Raw genomic sequence first — 19,000 nt, 5'->3', positions numbered from 1 at the left:
AAAATTATATATTTTATTCCAATGCAAGAGTCCGAAGCTTGTGAGAATGAGGTATGATTGGCTGAGGAGTGTGGCTGGAAGGATTCAAACCGTGGTTGGTGATGTTGCAACTCAAGGTGAGCGGTTCCAGGCTCTCTTAAGCTGGCAAGATCCACGTGCTACAACCATCTTATATTGATATTTAATAATGATATTTATTATCATAGAATATATTGATAAATTATGAATGATTAATACCATATGATATGCACGACTCTATTTTGGTGAAGATTTATCATATGACATGCATGGCTCTTTTTGGTGAAGATAGTTTTTAACCATCTAAAATTCAATATTTTAATGTAGTAGGTGTTTACTATTGTATGATATTTAAACTAAAGATATTTCAAAGAATTTTATAACTTTATATCATCATGCAATTAAATAAGATAATTATTTACATGGCATTAAAATTGGAGATATATCGAATCTTATTCGTCACTTTTATCTAGTTGGCGAGTGAATTTTTTAATTCTAAAATAAAATAGAAATCTAATTTTTCATTGGTCCAAAATCTACCTTTGCTTACATGGCGCTCCCAATGCTCTCCAAAAATGCCTACTTTATTTATATATATTAGATTATATTACTAGTTTTGTGTCCGTTTATTGAATTTTAAAATGAATTTTTAATCTATATATCAAATTTTAAAATATATCATTGATACAAAATTAGTTAGGAATTAATATGATTTTGTGACGATTTGATATCTAGTAGGCATGTAATGACTAATAATAATGTCAGTGGAAATGTTCGATTTAATACATTAAAAAATTAGCAAAAATAAATAAATAAATAAAATAAATGTTCAAAGGTTGTTGAGTTTACCCGAACCCAAAACTTTGGGAAAGAATTGAACATTTCTTGACTCGTAACGTGAAGTGAGCCAATCCGAGATGACTCATGACCTGACCGTGCCCTAATTGACAGGTCTACATAGTAATAAAATTCTATTAGATTGTGAAGTATATTATTTTAACCGATTAGTATATATTATAAATGGATGTTTTACACTTTGAAGTATTTCTAAAATATCATAATCTAATAATTTTTTTGAATAAAATTATAATTTAATTTGTACATTTGAAATATAGGTATTTTATCGAAAATAAAACTCTAAACTAATAATTTTATCCTAAGTTTCTATCCAATAGAACTATAAACTAACTTTTTTATCTTATGAATTTTATTTAAATCCATCCTATGTGGCGCAACACTTGGCGAAAAGTTGGAATGCCAAGTGTCGATGTCTCGTGACCTGCCTAAAAATTTAGCTTTATATATTAGTTATATGATTGTAGGGAATATTTCAAGCATTACCCCAAACTTGAACCCCACTATGATCATACACTAAAGTACGATGACGTCCAAAGGGAAGGAAGCTAGAGCAAAAGAGTCGCCAATAAGTTTTAGGAACTTGTAAACCGTTCACAGGGTGAAGGTTACACCCCTTAACGATCCAAGAGATCGTCAACTCCAATAGGTCTGGAACCATGACTGGTAGTTCGGGGATGAAGGTACAAATCCAACCTAAAAGAGATTGAAGCTGCCCTAATAATAAGCCTCTACTTTATTCTGATTGTATTCATGTGCACTTTCTGACTAACATGCAATCATTAGGTTTACTCTAAACCTGTTTAATCTATGTTGGTTGAATATTAATACACAAATAAAACTATTATTGGCGATCACTTGAATTATAATCAAATTTACCCTAAACAAGATTATTAATTATCTTATTAAGCGTGATTACAAGTACAAATTCCCTTTAAACATGCATAAAAGGTGTGATGAAACAATAACAACAAATAAATATCAAGCAACGTCATCATCATCATCATCATCATAATAATAATAATAATAATAATAATAATAATAATAATAATAATAATAATAATAATAATAATAATAATAATAATAATATTTTCGGGGTGGTTAATCTCTTTCTTGCTGGCATATGTCCTATGGAATTAGGAGAGTATATTGCTAGTGCACCTCTCACACCACTTATCAAGCCCAGTGGTGGTATACGTCCTATAACCGTGGGTACTGTTTGGCGACGTTTGGTTTCGAAGGTCGGTGCTGTTATGGTTGGCCAGTCTTTGGGCAGTTACTTTGATGGTCTTCAATTTGGCGTTGGGGTTTCTTCAGGGGGTGAGGCTATTCTTCATGCTGTGAATCGGTTGATTGAGGATCGTGGTTCTGACGTTGGTCTTTATATGTTGTTGGTGGATTTTTAAAATGCCTTCAATCTAGTTGATCGTGCGGTCATATTACGTGAAGTCCTTCGTCGTTGTCCGGGTATTTCGCGGTGGGTTGATTTCTGCTACTCTAATCCAGCCAGATTGTATTATGGGGACCACACCTTATGGTCATCTCAGGGGGTGCAACAGGGTGATCCCCTTGGTCCTCTCCTTTTTTCTTTGGTTTTACAACCTCTTGTGTGTAAAATCAAAGATGCTTTTGAGGTATGTCTTCAGGCGTGGTATTTGGATGACAACACTATTATTGGAGACTAGGGAAGGTTCTACAGTTGATTATGGAGGAAGGACCTCGTTTTGGGTTGCATGTCAATGTGGAAAAAACTGAAGTTTTCTGGCCTACAGAAGACCCTCGTAACAGGCTTGTGGGTGTTTTTCCCCCTTTTATTGCTCGACCATTACATGGTGTTAAGCTGCTTGGTGGTCCTGTTAGTTTTGATTCCAGGTTTAGTGGCGAGCTTGTGATGCAGAGGGTGACTAAGACCATTGCGCTTATGGATTAATTAAGGTTGCTATGCTGGATGATCCTCAGTGTGAGCTGTTGTTACTTAGGGCATGTACTGGAGTTTCTAAACTCTACTTTTCCTTGCGTACTTGTCCTCCAGGTGCATTTGAGGCGGCTCAGCGCGTTTTCAACGAGGCTCTCCGATCTTCCTTGGAGTGTATTGTTACTGCTTCAGGGCCCGGGTTTGGTGATTAGTAGTGTGGGCTTGCCACCTTACCATTTGCGTTTGGAGGGCTTGGTGTTTACTCCGCAGGTGATGTTCGTCACTACTTTTCTTGCTTCCCGGTCGCAGTCTGCTGGGTTGCAGACGCAACTTCTGCGTCGTACTGGTGTTGTTGGTCTTGGTCAAGCTTTTGAGGATACGTTGAGTTTGTTTACTGGAACGGTTGAGTCTGACATTTTAGGTAATCCTTATGAGGTCGCTGCCCCTAAACTCATGAAGAAATTGACAGATATATATTTCACAAAGGTTACCGCTTCTGCAGAATCCACCTTTTCTTTGTCTCCTCGGCAGTCGTCATTGTGGAAGTCGCAGCACGGTGATCACACCTCTGCTCGGCTTCGGGCAGTCCCTATTTTTGGATTGGGTCAGACGATGAACGCTAAGACATACCGATGTGTGCTGTGTTATCGGATGGGTGTTCCATTGTTCTCTATCTCGACACCGTGCTCTGCTTGCTCTTGGGTTTTTACTAGGGATGTATTCGGCGACCATGCGGTGTCGTGTGCTGGCATTGTTGGTATTAAACATCGGCACAATGTTGTTCGGGATACATTTGTTGATATTTGCTACAGATCTGGGATTTCAGCAAGAAAGGAAGTTGACATAGGATTGTCTGGAGGGAATGACGGGGCCCTCAGACCTGCCGATGTGTTACTTTATTCATGGGATCGTGGTCGTTATGTATGTGTCGACTTCACAGGGTCTTCTCCTTTGACACAGACAGGGCTATCTGACTTTGTTCCGGGACGGGTTGTGGCTTATGCGGCTCATCGGAAGCGGGTTAAGTATGAAGCTCGTTGTTTGGCAATTGGATATGGTTTCATTCCCTTCTCCTTTTCTTCGCTTGGGGATTTAGAGAAGGAGGCTGTTGCGTTGCTGAAGCGGATTCAAAGGTTCTCAATGACGCAAGACATTAGGGCTCGTGCTACAGCTCATATATTCACTAGGGTAGGCTTTGCTATAGCTAGAGGAGTGGGGGCCTAGATTTTATCTCGGCTTCCCACTAATTTATTGTAGGTTGTATGACTTTTGTTTTTGAGATAATAATAATAATAATAATAATATTATTATTATTATTATTATTATTATTATTATTATTATTATTATTATTATTATTATTATTATTATTATTATTATTATTAATTATAACAATCATGAAAATAATCATGTTAAAGCATAATAATAGCAAGATCCTAGGCATAATACTAACAAGATTAATAACAAACCCTAGCATGTCACTAAACAATAAAAATCAAAGTTTTAGCCCTAACATGATACTAACATGAATATTAAGAAGAGAATAGAAAGCATCGCAGGAATCACAATTGTCATATTTGATATTAGAAATTTTAGTTGTTACCCTAAACATGATACTAGGAAGATCAAAATACCCTAACATGACACTAGGCATAATAACAACCTAGACATGATTTCTATATCATAATATCAATGCAAACAATTAAAGCACTTACTTGGATGCCTCGTACCTCTTTTTAATAACAAAATACACGCGTTAGTAACTTCAAGAAAAATATAAAATCAAAGAATTAAATTAAATAATTGAAATAGAGATTTGGGTTTAAACCCTCAGAAATTAAAGCCTTTCACGTCTAGGGCAAAGACAACTTTGAATTTGGCTAGGTGTGTCTAGCTCTTGTGAATGCGGAATTTTGTGTTTGAGAAAGGCTAGTTTAGAAAAGAGAGATAGAAAATATCAAGAATTTGTTGATGAGAGTTGGTGAGAGAAAGAATTAGAGAGAATTCATAAAAATTGATGAGAATTGATGATTCTTGGTGATTGAAAACGAAGGTTTTAGGAGGCTATTTATAGAGAAAATCAGCCGGATATGATAGAAAATGAATCAGAGTTTTGAAAAGAATAAAACAGACCGCAGCGCCAAACACGCGCTTGTCGCCAGACGCTGCGCGTGTCACCAGACGTTGTGCGTGTCACCAGACACTACGCGTGTCACCAGACGCCAGGTCTGGCGCCAGGCGACAGAGCTGTCGTATGGCGCTAGAATTAATTTTCCACGCGTTTTCTTATTTTGATAAAATTTAACCATACGAGAGGGCAAATTGTATTTCCTTAAAAACACTTCTTTTCTTCTGATTAAAACTTTTAAAAGTCAACTAAAGTCAATTTATCAATGCTAATTAAATTAGGATTCAAAAGAACCTTCTAGAAGATTCTAGAAGACTATAATCAATCCTAATCACATTAGGAATGATAAATTATAATAGGCTCTCCTCTAGATCATTGGGCTGCATATAAAGATCAAACCCGACCCAGTTTAGTAATTTGGCCATAACTTCCTCATTATTCATCGGAATTGGGCTTATAATATATCGTTGGAAATCTCTTTTCGAACCCGACCCAACTACACTATTATTGGTCCCTTGCCATGGACCAAACCAAACTGGATTGACTGTTTTCTTAAAATAGGTTTTCAAAAACAGAGAGAAAGGAAAGAAATAAAGCTAACCGTAACACTAGACTTTCCACACTTTCTCTTCATTCGATTATTATTCAACGCGAAAGGTACTCATCACTGGGTTTGATTTTGAGGAGACACAAATGGGTGTCTACCATGATATGATGATTACAACAATTAATTATTGGGCCCTAGTGATACCCCGAATCACTCTATTATAGATTTTTTTTAACACAAGTGAAAAAATAACATTAGTTTATATATTGAAAATATAACTGGTACGACCCGTAAAAAAAAAAATTGGTACGAGTAGTACTTTAAAAAGTACAATTAATTTTTTTTAGGGAAAAACACCCCCTTAATTAATTGTATCTAATTAAAAAAAAGTACTCCGTAGTATAATTGGTTGTTTTAGGCAGTTAATTATTTAGCAGTAGGTTAATACTTTGAAAATATTTGAAAAAATTTAAAAACCTCACAAAGAGTACTCATAATGAAGATTTCACAAGAGTACAAATTATATATATACATACTACTCATAAGGGAAAAATTTAATTTAATATAGCTAAAGGTAAATAAATAAATAAATAACCTTCTTTCAACAATTACCATTTTATTAAGTTTCACAAATATTACTACATTTTTTATTTGTACATATCTTTACTCCTCTCTATCTCTCTTCTCTTCTTAAAATATGTGTCCCTTCTCCATGTTGAAATATTTTGGGAACCGAGGAAGTACTTTATATATACAACAAGTGTTATTATACAATGTATATACATATACATGTAAATTAAATTATTGTTATTGTTATTATTATTATAGGAAAGAAAAGACCAGTCACTTTTAAAGTAGTTGGAGGTAAGGAAAAGCTACCTTAACCTTAAAGTGCACTTAGTGGGTATTAAACCCTTAACCTCAAGTTTTAAAGGTTTTTACCGAATTACTAGCTGTAGACACCTAAAAATGTCTCCCCAAAACCAAACTCAATGATAAACAACCTTTCACCGCCATTATTGTTCGGGTCTAGTATTTAATCTTTGGAGTGCTTAAATCCATATTTCCATTTCATAAACCAACCCAATTCCTATCCCATTTCCCCAAACCATAACTTATTTTCCTCTTTACGTGCCTTTAAACCCAAAATAATTCATTTCGTATCCTTTAAAATCATTAATTTCGTGTCCTTTTTATAAAAACTTTTAATACAGTTTATTTTGGTCCATATTCTGGGTCCAATGATTAAATAATTGGATTGAGCTTTAAAAGAGTTTTCCAACGATATATTATAAGCCCAAATCCGAGTTATAACGAATAAGTTATGGCCAAAATATTAAATTGAGCCCAAACTGAACCTAAGCCCACCTTACCTACGACCCAATGATCATGTGGAGGGTCCAAATTATTTAATCCCATTCCTAAAACAATTAGGATTAATTAGAAGCTTTTATAAGTTTCTAAAAGATCTTAATTATCCGTTTTGAAAAGATAAGATTAAAGAGTTTAAAATGAATAAAACTCCTTTTTTTGAAAGTTCTAATTGAAAGACGTTCAAAGATAGACAGATATTATTTTTGTGCTTCATATTTTTTATCCAAATTTTATATGGTTGGATTTCCCTTGAAATTATATTTCCAATGATATATTATAATATCAATTCCGAGCTATAACGAAAAAGATATGAATAAGATATCAAACTCTATCCAAAACTGACACCGTCTTACTATTTCGGCCATATCTTTTATTCTATAAAATATTTTAATCTGATTCTAATTGGGTGAGAAAGTAGACTTCAATATCTTTTCAAATATATCTTATTTATCTTATTCCAATTTCTGGATCAAAAGTTATGATAAAAACAAAATTGCAAAAGCTGCAGTCTATCGAGTTTTATTCCGTTTTGATTCGGATCTTATCTTATTTTCTTCGACCCTTCTTTTTTCTCTATAAATAGAGGTTATATCTCCCCTTTTCCATTCATCAACAAGGTTGATCACAAAATAATTATTTTCTCTCTCTTTAGACTAAACACTAGCCATCCCCATTCTTTCACTATTCCTTCCTTTAAGCACTCCAAGGAGTCCATACAATATCTGAAGTTCTATACTTTAACCAAGGCGTGAAAGGTATAATTGACTGAAGGTTTGGACCAAATCAAATCTAATATTTATTTAATTTAATTGTTTTAATTTGATTTATATTTTTATTAAAGTTACTAACAGTTTATTCATGATGTAGCAATTCAAGGAAACGCGAAAAGTGAGTAATTGATTTACTTAATTACTCTTATTTTTATTCTTGTTGCTGGTATCATGATTAGGGTTATTATTATTATTTGATTTGACTAACGTTATTATTGTTGAATTGCTTCCAATATTAATGTTTATTCTATTATTTTTATGATCATCATATTGCATGTTTAAAGGGAATATGTAATTGGAAATCACGCCTAATAAGATAATTTGGACAACTGGTTTAGGTTCCTTTTTAATCTTGTTATTTAATCAAGTGATCACAATATTTTAAAATAATATGTTGCATTAATATTCAACCAATTTAGCTTAATAATAGTTTGGAGCAAATTGAATATTTTGTTTGTATGCCTTTGAGATCGCATGAATCACTTTTCACTATAAGAATCAAGTAGAGGCCAATACGGGTGAATGTGACTCCATAACTCACTTCTTACCATCATCCCCGATCCTCCTTTCGTGGTTCCAAACCATATGGAGTTAATAATCTCATGGATTATGAATGGGGTGTAACCTTCACGGGTCAATCATTGTTGCCTTCGTTGTCCCTTTATCGTGGTTGCCTTTTATGATCCGTGAACGGTTTACAAGTTTTTTAAAAACTTGTTGGCGGCTCCCTACTTTCCTTGTAGGCGCACTTCGAACGATGCCTACACTAGCATTACTAGAAAACAGGTCATTCCCGACGGAATCGTTTCGGCGGACACGAAAATTCGTCGGTAAGTACGAAATTTTCGGAGAAATTTATTTCCCCGAAAATTCGTCGAAAAATATACCATTTCCGACGAATTTAAAATTCCGCCGGAAATTTCCGACTGAAATTAATTTCGTCGAAAGTTTGCGACGAATTTTAACCCCCTTTTCGACGAATTTTTTCTTAAAAAAAAATCCCAAAACCCTAATTAAACGGCGCCCCTACCCCCCCTTTCAATTTCACATTTAGTCTCTCTCCTCTCCTCTCTTCCTCTTCTCCTCTCTTTCTCTCTCCTCTCCTCCTCCTCCTTCTCTTCTCACGCAGGCATGCCCTTCTCTTCTCACGCAGTCACGCCCCTTCTCTTCTCTTTGAACTTGGCGTGCTTCCACTAACAAAATTAAAAGCAGCAGCAAGATCTCCTCTTCTACTCGTTTATGGTGATGCTTTAAGGTCAAATTAATGGTTTTTAAGGTTAAATTCGACCATGAAAATCCTAGATCTAGGGTTGGATTTTCATGGTCGAATTTGGCCTTATTAAACCAAGTTCGAGGTGAATTTCGAAGCTTTTTATCTTTAAGGTACGTTTTAATGTTTTTATTTCTATTTTTGATTTTTTTATTTAATTTTTGGGCGATTTTTGGTGGTGGTGGATCTAAGTTTGGGTCCGGTGGTGGTGGTGGTCTTTCGTGATTAATAAGCTAATTAAAGAGCTGAAATTATCTCTATTTTTTAGTCTTACTATTTTGATTTTATTAACTTTAGCTCCCATTTTAATTTTGCTAATGGTTTGATTAGAAATGCAATTCTGGCACTTTAAATCCCGTCAACTAACTAGAATGATTAGAAATTGCTCAAACTGTCGTAGTATGTAGATTGTGAGGTACTTGTAGTATGTATGTTTCTCGAATCGAACTAGATTGGGCACTACAATCAAGTTGTATATGTTTTCTTGATAACCAACTTAGATTGGCATAATTAAATTTAATTACTTGTGTGTCATATAGATATTGAGGACTAATGATGACATGAAGGATTGGACTTATAGTCTGTCCATTAATTTCCAGAATGAGAAGTAATTGTATGGACACCGTTTCCTCAAAGCTTAGGTATGAGATTAGGTTGGTGGGTTCATTGCGTTTAGCTTCTGTTTGGTTTGACTTCTTTGATATTTGGGTTCTTTGTCTTGTTGCTTTCTCACAATTTGACAGTAAGCTTTTTTTTTTTCATTTTCTTTTTTTGCTAATTATAGACTATTGTAATGGACTAGAACTAGAATGTTAGAAGCGTTGAAATTCGTGGTGCTGATGGTTGAAAAATTGCCACTACACGCATGACAGTTACACTAGTAGATATAAGTTATGTAAAACAATAATTGCAAGCTTGTTTTAATTTGCTTCACATTTTTACATTAAACTTTAGTTTTAGTCCCACTGATGGGTTCACTAACTCTTAAGCTTCATGAATAATTCTGCATTATTCTATATATATTATTCATTCCTAAAGTTTTATGCTCTGATCCTCCACAATTCCCTAATAATGTCAATTGAAGGTGGATTATTTACCGGTAAAAGCATCCAATTTATTAGGTGTAGACACCCATTTGTGTCTCCCCAAAACCAAACCCAGTGATGAGTACCTTTCACGTCGAATCATAATCAAATGAAACGAAAGTGTGGAAAGGTCTAGTGTTGCGGAAAGTTTTACTTCTTTTCTCTTCTCTCTGTTTTTGAAAACTTTATTTTAATAAAACACCCAATCCAGTTTGGTTGGTCCATGATATGGGTCCAATAGTGGTGTAGTTGGATGGGGTTTGCAAAGACCTTTCCAACGATACATTATAAGTCCAATTCCGATGAATATTGAGGAATTTATGGCCAATTTACTAAACTGGGCCCGGTTTGAGCTTTAAGTACGGCCCAATGATCTAGGGGAGGGCCTAATATGATTTATCATTCCTAATGTAATTAGGAATGGTTTTGGTCTTCTAGAACATTCTAGAAGGTCTTATCATTCTTAATTCAATTAGGATTCTTTAGAGTTTTAATTGGATCAAATAGCATTTTCGACTGAAATTATATTATTTTATCTTCCAGTACAGTAAACTTATCAGATTTTCGAAAATGCGTTAAAAGCCGGTTTGGCGTCCAACCCCAAGCCTTGGCGTCTGGAATCAGGATTGGCGCCAGACGCCAGCCATTGGCGCCTGGCGCTAGCCACTGGTCCTGGCACCAATGAGCCAGGGCTGGCGCCAAGTTAGTTTTTCGGTCTTCAGACTCTATTTTGATAAATTATCTTTTTTTGGCTGATTTTCTCTATAAATATCGTATCAAAAACTCCGTTTTCAAGGATCTACAATCATCATTCATCAACAATCACTTTATGAATTACCAATAATTAATTCTTTTTATTCATCAATTTTCTTCATCATTCATTCATCAATTTTCAATAACATTAATCTTTTAGCATTCTTTTCTAAACTTTACTTTTTCATACAAAATTCCGCATTCACAAGATCTAGAAACACTTAGCCATATTCGAAGTTGCCTTCGCCCTAGATGTGAAAGGTTTTAATTTCTGAGGGTTTGGTCCCAAATCTTTCTTTCAATTATTTAATTTAATTGTTTTGATTATTATTTTTCCTTGAAGTTACTAACGTGTGTATTTTGTAATTAGAAAGAGGTACGAGGCATCCAAGTAAGTATTTTAATTGATTTGATTGATTTATGATGTAGAAATCATGTTTACATTGTTATTATGATATTCCTAGTATCATGTCTAGGGTAACTTTAATATTAAATATGATTCATGCGATGCTTCTTATGTTCTTTCTAATATTTATGATTATGATTATGATTGATCATCATTATTATTTATGTTGCTTGATATATATTTTATATTTTATTGCTTGATCACCTTTTATTGCAGGTTAAAGGGAATTGGTATTTGCAACCACGCTTAATAAGATATTTAATAATCTTGTTAGGTTAATTGTGATTATAATTTCAAGTGATCGCCAATAATAGTTTATTTGTGCATTAAATTCAACCAACATAGTTTAAACAGGTTTAGGGTTAATCCTATTGATTGTATGTTAGTCAGAAAGCGCACATGAATACGAGCAGAATAAAGTAGAGGCCTATTATTAGGGCAGGTTCAATCTCTTTTAGGTTGGATTTGTACCATCATCCCCGAACCCTTATTTGGTTCATGACCTTATGGAGTTGACGATCTCTTGGATCGTTAAGGGGTGTAACCTTCATCTTATGAACGGTTTACAAGTTCCTTAAAAACTTGTTGGCGACTCTTTTGCTCTATCTTCTTCCCTTTTGGACGCCACCGTACTTTAGTGTATGATCACAGTGGGGTTCAAGCTAGTGGGATTTTAAAGGCTTGAAATTATTCCCTACATTAGGAAAGTATTTTTCTTTGCAAAGAAAGTGGCATTTGATGCCAAGATCATTATCTTGTTGTATCCCCTACGATCATAAGTGATTGCATATGTTGTTGAGTTCGATCTCTTGATGGATACTTTCATGTTTTTAGGCTCTAGCTTAGAAAATGAGATGAATTGCTTATGTGTTCCTATGTGCAGTAATACTTGAGATGATCATTCTCACAAGAAATTAGAACAAGTCTTCTGAATTATTTATAAGATTACTAGATATATGTGGAAATCACTCCACCCTATTCTTTAATTGTGTTCATGTTCGACGGGCGGGGAATACCGTAGCTCACTTTATGGCTTGAGGGGATACGGGAACTAGTAATGAACGTTTTTGTATGGATTCTATCCCCCAAAGTATTATATCTTTGGAGGATTTTAACTTAATAAATTAATTCCCCGTGTTTGTCTTAAAAAAAAATAGCCAATGTTGTTGAAAGGGGAGCTTTTTATTTTAATTAAAATTTAGAACACTTATGCTACCATGGAATGTTGAAACAAGTTTCTATCATCATTTGGTGATGATTTCAATGCTCTTTATTTTTCAGATTTCAATTTTATTTCAATTTAAGGAGCTACAGTGGCCACAACTTCTTGCTAGTTGTAGTGATGACTTTGTTGTTAACAGCCGCAACTCTTTTTCCTACCCAACAGGAATGGCGAGGTAAGCCCATTTTCTACTGCTATGGCAGATGTTGATGCTACCATTTTTCTTGTTTTTTACCTGAAAATACTGTGGATTTACCCAGTCACTCCTCATTCACCTAGTAAATCAGGCTGCGTAATTAGTCTTTTCTAAAAGAGTATATCTTATATCAAGAATTGCTAATTCTGTCTACATCAGTATAAATTTCTTTAGGACCTAGTCGTTCAACATGGGCGGATGTATCACCCATTAAAGTCTTGCTAAAGGAGACCTTCTTACAAATCTCGAGACTTATCGGCAGCTTGTAGGACAATTGGTTTATCTTGGGGTCACTCAACCCGAATTGACCTATTCAATTCACATTCTCTCTCAGTTTATGCAAGCACCGCACATTGAACATTGGGAGGCAGCTCTGCGAGTAGTTCGGTACTTGAAAGGTACCCCGGGTCAAGGAATTTTGCTACAAGCAGATAGTGAGTTAACTCTGCAAGGTTGGTGGTGATTCTGATTGGGCGTCTTGTCCCTTAACTAGTCGTTATCTGACATGTTGGCTTGTGTTCCTTGGTCATTCCCCCATCTATTGGAAGACTAAGAAACAACCCACTGTATCGACTTCATCCTCAGAAGTTGAATACAGGTCCATGTCTTCAATTACTCGTGAGCTAATTTGGCTTAAAGCTTTGTTGTTGAGCGTGGGTATTAATAATCCCAAGGTAATTAAGTTGTTTTGTGATAGCGAATCTGCTTTGCATATTGCAAAGAACCTATTTTTTCATGAATGGACGAAGCACATTGAGGTCGATTGTCACTTTGTTCGAGATGCTATTACTGAAGGACTGATTTCTCCATCGTATCTTCCTACTTCTTCTCAATTAGCTGATATCTTCACGAAGGCTCTTGGGAAGTCGCAGTTTGATTACCTTTTGTCCAAGTTGGGCATCTTCTTCTCGTGCTCCAACTTGAGGGGGGCATTGAGGATATATTTTCGAGATATTAGAGTATATTTGATAGAGTTTGTTTATGGTAATCATGTTTATCTTTGTGATTGTTTCCTAGTTTATAGGTTACCAAATCTAAGGTAACTCTAGGCTTTCTTGTAATCTATATATTGTTGCCTCATAATTAGTGAGAATGAAGCCGTGATTCACAAAAGTTTAGCATCAACACTTTGTTAGTATTAACGAAATAATAAAATAGAATAAACAAATAAAAGTGTTAGGAAAAATGTTTTAATATTTCAGTAACGCTTGCATAGTTGCACTAAAGTTTGATAGGTGTATTTAGGAATATTTCAATAATAGACTTTAAATCCATCAAGTTCTTTGTAAAAAAAAATTTTAAAAAAAAATTCATTAAGTTGGAAAGAGAAGAATTAATTAATTTAAGCAGCTATATGGATAAAGATGATGTCAGTGGCCACGATTGTTTAAACCAGGATCCCATGGTAGATCGATGCCGGGTTGGGGGGATAGGGGGCATCAAATCGGAAAAATTAGAACGTACAATTGTAAGATCCTTCAAAATTGTTGATAGTTTGATACGAGTACTAAAAATGTTGCTACAAATCTCAATACCCATTTTTCAGGCAATATAAATATGCTAATTTATAAACTATTACTAGTGTAGGGGATAGCTCCTGCTGAGCTATTCCTTCCGGCTGGGCTCAGTTGAGAAGAACGTTCTTACAGGCAAAGAGTCGGCATGAGTGACCTCATACCACCTCTTGAGGGGCTAGTTGTATAGGATAACTCCCGCTGAACTATCGCCCATCCCCCAGGGTGCACACTCACCGCCGAATAAGCAACTAAAGGAGGGCTCATCAGCCCGGCAGAGTCAGCCCGCAGGGATGACCAGGCTAAACTCTCCACGAAGGAGATAGTACGCCTATAAATAGAGGGTAGAGTACAACGGAAAAGAGGTTAGACACTCAAGTTATTACACTTTCTATATCTCTCTAAGTACACTTTCTCTCTCTAAACACTCTCTAACTTAAGCTTCGGAGGGGGTTCCTCGAGCCACCCCCGAGGGCAGTTTACGTGTGCTGCCGTGTGTAGGTTGTTGATAGGACTCAGCTCGCCCAGCAGAACCCTTGGATCCATACCTGGAACAATTGGCGCTAGAAGGAGGGGACAGGATCATCTAACCTGAGGTTCACCAACTGAGCTAGGGACTAGTTAACTAACCACCATGGCCGGAGAAGAAACGGTACAAACACCCTCGTCCAAAACTAATGAGACCAGCCAAACACCACAAAAAACACCCCCAGTAACCAGCGATCCAAAAGGATCCATTGGAAACCCCAAATCGACCATCTCACAGAAATCCAACCCCATCGGATCGACATCAGCCACTGTTAAAGCAGCGGCGAAACCAGTAGATCCAGTAGGATCCAGCTCTATTTTCAAGTACGGAATGCCGTTAACAGACACGAACAATGAGCTTATTGTTTCAGCACCTGTAACCCAGAAACCGCAGCCCGTAAATATGCCAGCCATTCTGCAGAACCTCTCTAAGTGCAGCAAGGAGCAGCTGGCTGCAATGACAGCGGTCCTTACCAATATGGGTAAGGGGGAAAGCCCATCACCGACAACGGAAGCTGCAGAGCCCGCAGCGAAAAAGCCAGAAGTCTCAACTCTCACCCCCGACCAAAAAGAGCTCATTCTGCTGAGGAAAAAGGTATTGGAGCTGGAAGCTCGCAACCTGAATCGAGAATGGAGCGTGGAGGAAAAAAACCCCCGCTCGAATCAGCCCGGAGAAGCGGGTCCCTTGCAGTAGGTCACCGGCCGTAGAGCGAGGACCCAGCCTGGAGAGAGACAAACGAGCGCGAATCCAGGTTGTTCCAGATGATTCCCCATTTTGCCGGGAGATTCTGGAAGAACCCATGGAGAAGGTGAAGATGTCGAGCTGCAAGTACAATGGAACCACAACACCCAAAAGCCACATATCAACTTTCGAGAATCATATGGTACTCTACACCATGACAGACTCAGTCTGGTGTAAGGCTTTCCCACCAACTCTGGAGGGGATGGCAGCGGAATGGTACGGCGCCATCCCCAATGTTCTGTATACTCGTACAACCAGCTAAAGAGAATGTTCATGGAGCATTTCATAACCTTCGTGGACAGAACCAAGATATCAATCAAGCTGATGTCCCTGGTTCAGGGAAAGGATGAGCCCCTAAGGGAGTTCATCACCAGATTCAACAAGGAGGCAACAACCATTCCAAATATGAGCCAGGAGGTAGCGCTGTTAGCAATGCAGAGTGGCTTACTGCCAGGGTCACCATTTAGAGCATATATGGGGCGTAAGAGCCTCAAAACGCTCGCTGAAGCGCTGGGTAAAGCGCATGAGTTCATCAAAGCAGACGAGACTGACTGAGCAATGCTGGGTAGGAAAGCAACAGGTGACTCAGTTAAGCGGGCAGAGGTCACTCGGGCAGAGAACACACCCAGTGTGGACCAGCCAAGCAGGGATGAGCAAAACCGCAGAGAAACGGACAGGGCAGTGGGATTGAGAAGGTCCGATCCAAGGAGAGGGCCAAGGCCTGGGAAGTTTGATTTGTATACCCCACTAACCCATTCCAGATTTCACATATTCAGCGTAAATAAGGCTGATGATAAGTGGCAGAGGCCTCCAAGGATGGTAAACAGGAGTTGTGATACCAGTAAGTGGTGTGACTTTCACAGGGACTATGGCCACACCACTGAAGAATGCACGCACTTGAAGGACAACATAGAGGACTTAGTCAAGAGAGGATACTTGAGTCAATTTAAACAGCGTGATACCTCCCAGAAGAAGGGAGGATGATAGAGCGGGCCGAGCTGACCGCAAAGGAGGTCATAGGGTCCGAGCTGGAGACATGGATAGAGATGGCAAGCCAGAGGGCAGGGTATACGTGATCAGCGGGGGTCCAGTACATGGGGGGACAGTTAATAGAGCGCGGGCTGACCTGCGGGCAATGATACATCAAATAAACGACAATGATAAGCGTAAATGGCCACCTCTTCCCCCATAGCCACGAGCCACGTTCTACGAGTATGACCAGAAGGGCATAATTTACCCTCATGATGACCCGCTGGTAGTGACAATGAGAATTGCAAACTAGGAGGTGGATAGAATACTGATAGACGGAGGCAGCTCAGCCAACATCATATACATCAGTGCGTTCAATAAGCTGAAGTTGGACAGAAAAGACCTGAAGAGAGTCAACTACGAGGTCACCGGGTTTAATGGCTCGGGGCTTACCCTAGAAGGCATAATCGAACTCTCAGTTCGGGTAGGAGAGAGGTCAAGAAGGCGTGATGTCCGAGCAGAATTTCTCGTGATAAACTCCCCTTCACCCTACAACGTAATCATGGGAAGACCGCTCATCCACAAGATAGGCGGGGTGGTATCCACTTACCACCTTACCATGGCTTACACAACTAATGAGGGTCGGTCAGCAAAGCTCAGGGGAAGCCAGAAGACAACCCAAAAATGTTACATAACTGCCTTAAAGCAGCCTGCCAAAACCAGACAGCAGTCCGGTTCCGAGAGAAGGCTCCCCGAGCAACCTGAGAGGAAGTCGAGGAAAAGGAACCGTGAAGAGTATCACAGGGAAAAAGATAAACAGAAGTTGGCAATGGAAAACTTCGAGCCTACAAAAGAAGAAATGGCCAGACCACTTCCCAGCGGGGAGCATGTCACAGTCAACCTCACAGAAGGTGATCCATCGAGGACGGTGAAAATTGGGAAAGACATTGATCCAGGAATAGGGGTGCACCTCATAGAGCCGCTGAGAAAGAATAAAGACATTTTTGCATTTTCCGCAGATGAGATGCCCGGAATTGACCCCACAGTCATGGTGCATAGGCTGAATGTGAAGGAGGATATTAGGCCAGTGAGGCAGAAAAAGCGAAGCTTCTCCACGGAGAAAAACCAGGCAATCCAGGAAGAGGTGGAAAAACTCTTGGAAGCAGGATTTATTGAGTCCTGTGACTATCCAGAATGGTTAGCCAACATGGTCATGGTGAAGAAGGCAAATGGCCAATGGAGAATGTGTGTTGATTTCACTGATCTTAATAAGGCCTGCCCGAAGGACTATTACCCACTGCCACGGATAGATCAACCGGTAGACTCAACCAGCGGGCACGCCCTGCTAAGCTTCATGGACGCCTTCTCAGGGTACCATCAGATCAGTCTGCACGAGCCAGACAGGCAGAAATCTGCATTCATTACCGAAGGGGGAGTGTATAATTACATAGCTATGCCTTTCGAGCTGAAGAACGCTGGAGCAACTTTTCAGAAGGCAATGGATAGAGTGTTCCTTCACCAGAAGGGAAGAAATGTGGAAGTATACGTTGACGACTCAATTCTTAAGAACGTTACGCAGGCTGGACATATCATGGATCTGGAGGAAACATTTGCCACCATGAACAAGTATAAAATCAAGCTCAACCCGAAGAAATATGTCTTTGGAGTGAGCTCGGAAAGATCTTGGGTTTTCTGATCAGCGAGAGTGGAATAGATGCCAACCCAGAAAAGGTCGAAGCTGTCCTCAGTCTGCCCGAGCCTAAGAGCATCAAAGATATCGTGCGGTTGACAGGCAGAATGGCCGCACTGACCAGATTCATCAGCAAGTCAGCAGACAAAGCCTTGCCATTCTATCAGCTATTGAAAGGAAATAGAGAATTCAAGTGGGAAACTAAGGAGAAAGAAGCCTTTGAGGGTATTAAGGAGCATCTGACTAAGCTCCCAACAATGATCAGCCCGGAGCTGAGGGAAAAACTGCAGTTGTACATCTCAGCGTCAATACAGACAATCGCAGCCGTTCTGCTGGTAGAAAGACAGAAGCAACAAAGGCCGATATATTTCGTGAGCCACGTGTTGACCGAGGCAGAGCAAAGATACCCCCTGGTAGAGAAGCTAGCCTTCGCAGTGGTCACAGCAGCAAAAAAGCTAAAACCATATTTTGACGCGCATATAATTGAGGTCCTCACAAACCACCCTCTAGAGAAAGCATTACAAAAGATGGATGCATCGGGTAGACTCTTAAAGTGGGCAATCGAGCTTTCTGAGTATGAATTCGAGGTCAAGCCTAGAGCAGCCATCAAGGCACAAGCTTTAGCAGACTTCATAGTGGAAGCCTCCTATGAGGAGAAAGAAGATGACATTGGGGTCTGGAAGGTGGAAGTGGATGGATCCTCAGCCCAAACGGGGAGTGGGGCAGGAGTCATAATGACGTCTCCAGAAGGAAACGTATTTGAGTATTCCATCAAGTTCAAGTTCAAAGCGTCTAATAATGAAGCAGAGTACGAGGCGACGCTGGCAGGCCTGCGTATGAGCCTCGCAGCCGGAGCCCGCAAAGTACACCTGCATACTGATTCTCAGCTCGTTGCCAGCCAACTACAGGGGGCGTATGAGATAAGGGAAGCCACTATGATGAAATATGTAACCAAAGTAAAAGAACTGGCAGCCCAGCTAGTCCATTTCCAGATAGACTTGGTCCCCAGAGCAGGAAACTC

The sequence above is a fragment of the Chenopodium quinoa genome, unplaced genomic scaffold (assembly GCF_001683475.1).
Source record: "Chenopodium quinoa cultivar QQ74 unplaced genomic scaffold, ASM168347v1, whole genome shotgun sequence".
NCBI lineage: Eukaryota > Viridiplantae > Streptophyta > Magnoliopsida > Caryophyllales > Amaranthaceae > Chenopodium > Chenopodium quinoa.
Note: the sequence above shows the minus strand (reverse complement) of the source record.